This window comes from Equus asinus, chromosome 12, assembly GCF_041296235.1.
Source record: "Equus asinus isolate D_3611 breed Donkey chromosome 12, EquAss-T2T_v2, whole genome shotgun sequence".
NCBI classification, from domain to species: domain Eukaryota; kingdom Metazoa; phylum Chordata; class Mammalia; order Perissodactyla; family Equidae; genus Equus; species Equus asinus.
Window position 1 is genome coordinate 57,468,159 of NC_091801.1, and position 9,694 is coordinate 57,477,852.

The window sequence follows — 9,694 nt, forward strand, 5'->3', positions numbered from 1 at the left end:
GACATAGTTTTGGAATCAAGAGGCACAAAATGTTTCAAAACGAAATGCATGCATAAAATATTTCTATCTTTATAGTGGTTTAAACATTTTTCAGTACTTAATCATAATGACAGGATAAACATTTGTTGCTATCGTTTATTAAGTTTTAGTTAAATGACCCCTTTCACACATTTTTTTTTTTTTTTTTTGGTGTAGAAATTCCAGAACATGTGTGGTTGGCTTCATTACTTGGTTACTCTTTCTCATCTGCATGTGCGTGATTTCTTGAAGGTGATGCTACACCACGTGGTTGACAGCCAGGAAGAAAACGGGCACACAGTACTGCAACTACAAGGAACTAAATTCTGCTCACAACCTGAATGAGTTTGGCAAAAGAATCTTCCCCATAGCCTCCGGAAGGGAACACAGCCCAAGTGACACCTTACTTTCAGCTTAGTAGGACCTGGACAGTGATCCAGCCAGGCTGTGCCTATGCTTTTGACCCACAGAACTGTGAGCTAATAAATATGTATTATTTTAAAACACTAAGTTTGCTGTAATTTATGTGGCAATAGCATATACTTAATTAAAGCAGTAATTATAATATATGAAATATTTTGCATTTATTATCTCATTTAATATAGATTACGGAACTATTATTACCTCTATTTTACAATGAGAATACAAGGATCATGCTTGAAGGGAACAACTTACCTGAAGTCTGACATTGGATTCAAACCTGGTCTATATGAACATAAAATGAAGTTTTATCCACTGTATTCTGTTTTATCTGCCATACTTCCTCCCTATGCTGTGATCCGAACCAGAGACTGTACTATCTTTGATAATTAAGCTACTAAATAGAGTTCTAAAAATTGTCCAAATAACCAACAGCAAGGCAGTCAAAATGAAGCAAAGAAATAGAAAACAGCAAGAGCAAACATAAAATCTAAAATGGCAAACCTAAGTCTTAAGATGTCAATAAGCACATAAAACATAAATAGTCTAAAATACACAAATTACAAGACAGAGATTGGAAAATTGGATTGAAAAACATGATCCAACTATGCTTTGTTGACAAGAAAATCACTTTAAATATAATGATTATAGGCAAGTTGAAAGTAAAAGTATGGAAGAAATACATGATGTAAATGTTAATCAAAGGAAGGCAACAGTGGCTATATTTATATTAATAAGTTATACTTTGGGGCAAAGAAAATTTCCAGAGAAGAAAGGAACATTACATAATGATAAAATGGTCAGTCCACCAAGGAGACATTGCAATCCTAAATGTATGTGTGCCAAAAAATAGAACTGCAGATTATTTGAATCAAAAACTTATTGCACTAAAAGGAAAAATATGCCTTTCATGGTTATGTTTGGTGGTTTCAATATCCCTCTTTCAATAATTGATAGATGGACTAGTCAGAAAACAAGCAAAGATATAAAAAAGTACCATTGACCAATAGATATAAATGAAATTTATAGAACACTTCACCCAACAGCAATAGTGGGTTAGTCTGTTCAGGCAGCTATAGTAAAGTACCATAAACTCAATGGATTATAAACAAAAATTTATTTCTCACTGTTCTGGAGTCTGGGAACTCCAAGATCAGGGTGCTGACAGATTTGGTGTCTGATGAGAGTCCAGTTTCTGGTTTATAGATGGCAGATTCTCCCTGTGTGGAAAGGACAAGGTAACTCTCTCACGTCTCTTTTATATCCCAATCATAAGGCCCTCCCCCACCACCATGACCTAATCACTTCCCAAAGGCCCCACCTCCTAATACCATCACCTTGGGCTTAAGATTTCAACATAAGTATTTTGGGGAGACATAAATATTCAAGCCACAGCAAGCATAATACACACATTTTTCCTTCAGAAAATATATCAAGATAGAACATATCCTGGACCATAAAACATGTCTCAATAAATTTAAAGGAAATTTAATCATATAGATGGTGATCACAATATAATTAATCTAGAAACTAATACCATAGAGATAATAGGAAAAACTCCAAAACTTGAAACTAAACAACATGATTCTAAGTAACTCATGGGTCAAAGCAAAAGTCTCAAGGGAAATTTAAAAAAATTGAACACAATACACTTGTAAATACAACATATCTGGGAACGGCCCTGTGGCTTAGTGGTTAAGTTGGTATGCTCCCCTTCAGTGGTCCACGTTCGCAGGTTTGGTTCCCGAGTGTGGACATACACCACTCATCAGTCATGCTGTGGCAGCGACCCACATACAAAATAGAGGAAGATTGGCACAGATGTTAGCTCAGGGTGAATCTTTCACAAGCAGAAAGAGGAAGACAGGTATCAAATGTTAGGTTGGGGGGGTCTTCCTCAGCAAAAAAAAAAAGAAATAAAATGCAACATATTAAATGTGTGGGACTCAGTTAAGGCAGTGCTAAGAGGAAAATTTATAGCATGAATGTGCATATTAGAAGAGAGGAAAATATGGGAAATCAATAATCTAAGATACCACCTCAAGACCCTAGCAAATGAAGCACAAAATAAATGCAAAACAAGCAGAAGGAAGGGAATAAAAACAAGAGCATAAATTCATGAAATTGAAAGCAGTAAAACAATAGAGAAAATAAATTAATCAAAGAAATGTATCTTAAAACATTAACAAATTTAACAAGTTTCTCACAAGATTAATAAGGAAAAAAGGAAGACGCAAATTGTCAATATCAGAATGAAATAACAGGTATCACTATGGACATTGCAGACATCAAAAAGATAACAGGGGAACAATATGACCAATTCTACCCATATATTTGACAATTTACATGAAATGGAACAATCTTTCAAAAGGATGCAAACTATCACAATTCACCCGCCATGAAATAGATAATTCAAATATTCTGTTAAGGAAATGGAATTTATAACATACGATCTCCAAAAAATATATAGTTACTCATTCAATTTATTTCACTAGCAAATTCTATGAAACGTTTGATGGAGAACTAACACCAATTCTACACAATCTCTTAAATAAAACAGAAAAGGTGGGATGCATTTCAATGAATTCTATGAAGTTAGTATTACTCTAATGTCAAACCAGACAAAGACAATACAAAAATAAAGAAAATCACACCTGTAATATTTACTATAGTTTTGCAAGATATTACTATTGGTGCAACTGGGTAAAGGATATATGGGATTCTCTGTATTATTTCTTAACAATTGTATACGAGTCTTCAATTATCCCAAAATACAAAATTTTGTTAAAAATTGTATCGATTCTCGTAAGATGCATGTCATAATTTCTGCCACATAGTAGTCTGGAAGAAAGTGTTCTAGCCTGGAAAGGTGGATGTGGCTCACATTATTTAGAATTCCAGATTCTTCCATCTTTCTTCTACTCCTGAGAGAGTTGTCCTCATTTCCATGTTAGATTCTAGATGCCTGCCAAGTACGAGTAATAACCTATAGAAGGAAAGAGATAGAGTCCACCTCAAGCAATTTCCATGTATGCAAGTGAGGTATTTGCACAAACCCTTATGTTCATATTCTCTTGAAGATAACTTTGTCACAGGGCCACACCTATCTACGGGGCAGAGGAATTTAATCTCTAGCTGGGTAGCCATGTCCCAAGAAGTTGAAACAGTAACATCTGCCACAATTAGTTAAATAATTGATGATGTAAACTAAAGAGAGAATAAATGATTTAAAGTTTATATTGAGAGAGATAATTACTAAATATTATTATTATTGTTAAATAAATAGTAAATGACATACTTAAGTAGAAAAAAATGGAATAGAAAGAAGAATTGCAAGAAGGAATAGTGGCAAAATATAGTAGCAAAAAATTGAAAAATATACAAGTAAATCGAAATGAGAACTGACTGTAAAATAATCAGAATGTCTGGTTTTTAAAATATAAAATTGCAAACTATGTGTACTATGAACACATACAAGTTATGTGTACTTTTCTCTGAAAAGAAAGAGCAATGAAGTCAAAATTATTTAAAAAAATTTCCCACGCTATCCTGAAATTAATATTTTTATTAGTCAGATTAAATTTTAGAACTAAGATTAAACTAACTTTAGAAAATGTGTGATATGTATTTCCTAATTAATTGGTGGCAATATCCCATCTTTTATCTGAAGTAAACTTGTATTCAAGAGCAAAAAATTAGAGCTCACACTGGCAAATTATAGAACATCTGTGATACACACTGTGTTTTTTCTCCAACTCCCATTCTAACCACCTTGCCTACCCACGATGAAGTTTAAGTGGAATTGACGCCACCTCCACCTCAATTGAGTACTGACTATCGCAAAATAATCAGAATAATCACATTTCCCGTGTTTATTACCTGATGTGTTAACCTAGGCCTAGCTAATCTACAAATAGCCTTCCCCTGACTACAGGGATGGGTTGGGGGAGGGGAGGGTGCAATCTGTGTAAAGCTCAAGGACTTTTACCTGTCAGTCCAGGACATATAGGGTCTATCTTGGATGGTGTTGACTACAGAGGGATAGAAAGAAAGAAAAGAAGTGAACTTGAGGAAAAAGCTGATTGATATATCAGCCAGATGTCACCAGTAGATCAATATAAGACCCAAAACCAAGGACTAGAATCCTGATCAAACCATCTTCAACCCTACCTTATCTTTTGCCTTTTTATCTAATAAAGTCTCAATATCATATAAGCCAGTTGGAATAGGGTTTTCTGTTTCTTGTACTGTACCTGAAACCCTAATGTCCTCATACAGCAGGAAAATACGTCCCCTAACCTCTATTTTCTGAGGCCTTTAACCTTTAATCCCCTTGCTTGGTATGCCCCTTCACCTAAGTCCATATGTCCAGCATTTTCATTCTCCGCTTCTACTGTCTCAGTCCAAATAAAGCTTATTTACAGGGAAGAATCTAATATTGGCTGTTCATATCACATTAATTTACTACAGAATTGTCAACATATATTATCTAGAACTTTTAACATTTATCTCTAAATGTGTAATAAATGAATTAATGGATTCATAGATATATACAAAATTTATCTTCTGAATTAGAAACTTTGTTAAAATTAAGTAGCTTCTATTCACTCATCTTGAATCCTTACACTTAAATCTGTCCTTAATATTTGTGGAGGCTAAACCGTGAGTACAAATGGAGCTGTATATGCCATAGGTCTATTTTTTAGACATTAAGAGTAAAGTTGAAGAAATTGTTAAATAAAATATGATTTATCTTTCAGTCTTGACCAGTGTACCCTTACAATGACCTTGAAGGCCAGATTCAAATGTAGAATCCTCAGACTCTCTAAACAGATATATAGTGGTATGGGGATTGCTGGCTCAAGGCACTCAGTTTGTCTTCATTCTCTCCCTATCTTTGGGTAGATCTTGCACTACAGGGCCCACGTGCATGTGTGTGGACACCCAGCCCAAACGTCTAAGTTCTGTCCACATCCTCCAAAAAAATATTGCTCTTGGACACACCACAGGATGAGGGTCTGCACAGTGGTCCCACTGTCTTCTCATGAGAGGACAGCCCTATGGAAGAAACCTACTAAGACTGGACATTCTCAAAGCTGTTTGAGCAGTGAATCCCAAGGCCTGGTCTAGAACATGGTCTAGAAAAGTAGATGCCGGCTGCAGTTAGGTATGCCCTTTTTTTGGTTCCTTGCCCTCTTCAAGGCAGGTAGGCAAAAGGTTCAGAGCAGGAGGTATATAAGGTGCCTGGGTCAGGAGCTCCTCTTGGTAAAGCTTGGCAAGCCACACTACCCTAGCACAATGCCTGCACAGTATAGAGACTAAACATTATTAAAGGCCTTCATGAATGGGTAATGATTGTTCTGAAATGTTAATGTCTTCCCTGAGATACAGGAATACTCTGGGTGATCATGGATTAAAGGAAAGTGGTATGTATACGACAAAGAGTCACAAAGGTGGTGGTTGTCAAAATGTGGTTCCCAGACCTCAGTGGTTCTCAAAGTTTGGTTCCTACACCACCAGCAGCGGCATCTGGAAGGGTGGGTGCATTCTAGATCCACCAAATTAGAAATTCTGGAGGAAGTGTCCAGCAATCTCTAGTTTAGCAAGTCCTCTAAGGGATTTTGATGCATACTAAAGTTTCAGAATCATTGGAGTAAAGGATTGAAACTTGAAAAAAAGGAGGGAGCAATTCTAGAAAAGAATAAATAAATATGTAAAGGAAAAATGCACTTGAAGGAGAAACAAAATGAAATGAATTCTCTGGAACTTTTTGTGTTTGTTGCTTTCTTCAACTATAACATGCTTATTAACCCCCCAGTATGTGAACTACTGTGAGCTAAATTCTTCATCCTTCTTGTACCTACATATGTTTTTTTCTGATAAAGCCTCCCGGGGGCTTCACTCTAAGCCACTAACTAATTTCCTTTTATCTGTAGGGTAACCAAAGAATGATGTATGTTTAACAAGATAATTCTGCTAAGCACTTAGTGGAGGGATGGGGATATTTAGGGAAACACACACACACCTGTTTTTCTCTGCCCTGTAGGAAGAGAAGAAAAGTATGCTGCTGTAAAAAGACAACTTTGTACAAGAGACTTTGTCCCACCCTACCCTATAAAACCACCCCAAATCTGCAACCCCAATGTCCACTCATTACCACACAGGGAAATTAAAGCACTTAACCCTTTACATTACACTGAAATCCACATGTTCAATTCATGCCCCACCAATTCACATTTAATGTTATGAAAATTAATAAGCTTTGAACTAATGTTTATTTCAAGAAATTAATTGTATGCGTGTGAACAGTTATATATTTTTTGTTTATATGTGTCATAAGTAAGCCTTGACCTTTCTTCCTTTGGATTCGACTAGGTCAGCACAATATCTGTTAAATTAGTAACTTTTCTACTTAAAACTACTCTCAGCAAACAGAAGCAAGTTTCAAACAGAGATGAAGATTTTAGGATGCAGCTTTTTCTGTAGATCCCTGACAAGATGGTAATTAATTCCAGATAATCAATTGTAAAATGTGCCTTGTCATTACAGTAAAACAATTTTTTTGACTCCTGGCTTGATTTATAAACCTGTTTTTCTTCTAAGTCAACTGGTCTCTACTTTGCTGCCAAAAGCTTTCTCCCAGGAAGCTTTCTTTCTGGAATAATTAACAGAGAATGATATGATGAGATGACAAATGCAATTTCTGCCAAAAGCTGACATAGATAATTTAAGTGGGAGATTTCATTTTGCTTCAATTTCAAGTATTCTTCACTTTTCCAGCAATAAGACTCAAAAAGAAATCTGGGAAGCACTTTCTAAACAAAATACTTACGTGATATGTTTGATGCAGATCTCTAAATATTAACTAGACACGCATTTGATTTGTTAGTAATGACTATTATGCATTTAATATCTTAATCTGTCCAGGATCAGTACTATTTTTTCTCTTCTTAAACAGACAGAGCATTGGTTACTACGTTGAACGTTTCTTTTCGTTTTTGATGATATTAATGTTAGTTAAATGCTGTAAGATTCCATGAACTTTGCCCCTCACTTTGTATCACTCTTTATAGAAAAAAAAAATCTTTTTTAATTTAACTTGTAAATTAATTTTCTATAAAGAGAGAGTGAGATAGAATCAGAAGCAAAATATTTGCAAACATATTGTCTTTTTTGCTTTTTTCCAGAATTTTACCTTATCTGAGGCTGCCTTACCTCATTTCCATTACTGTGATGTTTACTTAGAAATAATATTTTCAAGCAAGGGAACAATCATGAAAAAATTATTGATTTTAGAATTCTGTTTCAAGTTACATTACTTTATTTTTTAAAATTTGATTTATTCATCTATCATATGTAATAATAATATTACAGAAAAATCTGGTGATAAGTAAATTGAACATTGTACATAAGGACCTAGTCTGTGCCTAGCACATAATAAATAGTTCAGTTTCGTTTTGGTATTTTTTTTGTTTTACTTTATAACTTATAAAACTAAATCAATATTTTAACTAGTATGCAATGTTTATTGAAAATACGCTATACAGAAAGACTAATACATTGTGCTGCCAAAAATAAAACGATGAAAATGGCTCTGTCCTTTTTACTTCAAGGAAAATTCAGTTTTGTTTAAAAGGACACACATAAATAAAATAACTAATGGGGAACGGCTCCATGGCCAAGTGGTTAAGTTCTTGCACTCTCCTTCAGTGGCCTGAGGTTCGCCGGTTCGGATCCTGGGTACGGACCTACACACCACTCATCAAGCCATACTGTGGTGGCACCCCAAATTGAAGAACTAGACTGACTTACAACTAGGGTATACAGCTATGTACTGGGGCTTTTGGGAGGAAAAAAAAGAGTAAAATTGGCAAGAGGTGTTAGTTCAGGGCCAATCTTCATCACCAAAAAACAAAGCAAAAAAATAAATAAACAGTGGACAATTTTTATTATGTTCTCAAACAAGAATAGATGTCACTAAAGTGTATGACATTAATTACCATGTTCATTTGAAAAGAATCACATTTTAAAATTATTTTACCATTTATATGTATATAAATTAAATACTTGGATGTAGATAGCAAGTCATATTGTGGATCAATAAATACATAGATTTTGTGTGTGTGTGTATAACTGCAGTTTATTTATTTATTTTCCCTCAATTTTATTGAGGAATAGTTGACAAATATAATCGTATGTAATTAAAGTGTACAATGTGACTATTTGATATATATATACATTGTGGAATGGTTACCCAGATCAGGATAATTAACACATCTATTACCTCACATAGTTAACTTTTTTGTGTCTGTGATGGGAATTCTTAAGATCTACCCTCAACAACTTTCAAATATACAATACTGAATTATTAACTATATTCACCATTTTGTACATTAGATCCTCAGAATTTATTCTCCTTGTAACTGAAAGTTGTATCATTTGACCTACATCTCCCCCTTTCACCCTCCTTCTAGCCCATAGCAATGACCATTCTATACTCTACTTCTACGAAATTAGCTGTTTTTCATTTTTTTTAGAATGCTATATGTAAGTGACACCATACAGTATTTGTCTTTGTCTGGCTTATTTCACTTACCATAAGGCCTTCTAGGTTCATCCATGTTGTTATAAATGGCAAGATCTCCTTCTTTTTAAGGCTTAATAATTATAAATATATATATTTTCTTTATCCATTCATCTATTGAAGGACATTTAGGTCATTTCTTTATCCCAGGCGATGTGAATAATGCTGAAATGAACTTGGCTGTGAAGATATCTCTTCTAGATGCTGATTTCACTTCCTTAAGATATATACCCAGAAGCGGGATTGTTGGACCATGTGTTAGTTCTATTTTTAATTTGTTGAGGAACTGCCATACTATTTTCCATTATGGCTGTAACAATTTACATTCTCACCAACAGTGTATAAGAGTTCTCTTTTATACAAATCCCTTCTGACGTTTGCTATCTCTTGTCTTTTTGAGAATCGCCATCCTAACAGGTGTGAGATGATATCTCATTATGGTTTTGGTTTGCATTTCCCTAATGTTTAGTGATGCTGTGCACTTTTTCACATACTTATTGGCCATTTGAATCTCTTCTTTGGAAAATCGTCTATTTAGATCCTTTGCCCATTTTTAATTGGATTACTTGTTTTTGCCATTGATTTGTATGAGATCTTTACATCTATTTTTTCCAAATTTTACCTTGAGAATTAAGAGTTGATGATAGACAAGACTGTGATCAAGTTTTAGAA

At 34.5% G+C, this 9,694-nt stretch overlaps 1 long non-coding RNA gene across 1 annotated transcript; it reads right to left on the reverse strand.

Annotated features, from left to right (window-relative positions):
* Positions 1-1,560: 1,560 nt before the first annotated feature.
* On the reverse strand, positions 1,561-9,197 carry LOC123275761 (uncharacterized). Its single transcript, XR_011493058.1, has 3 exons — positions 9,035-9,197; positions 3,323-3,424; positions 1,561-1,658 (listed from the first exon to the last, which is right to left on the reverse strand). It is a non-coding gene; the product is annotated as an uncharacterized lncRNA (long non-coding RNA).
* Positions 9,198-9,694: the final 497 nt, after the last annotated feature.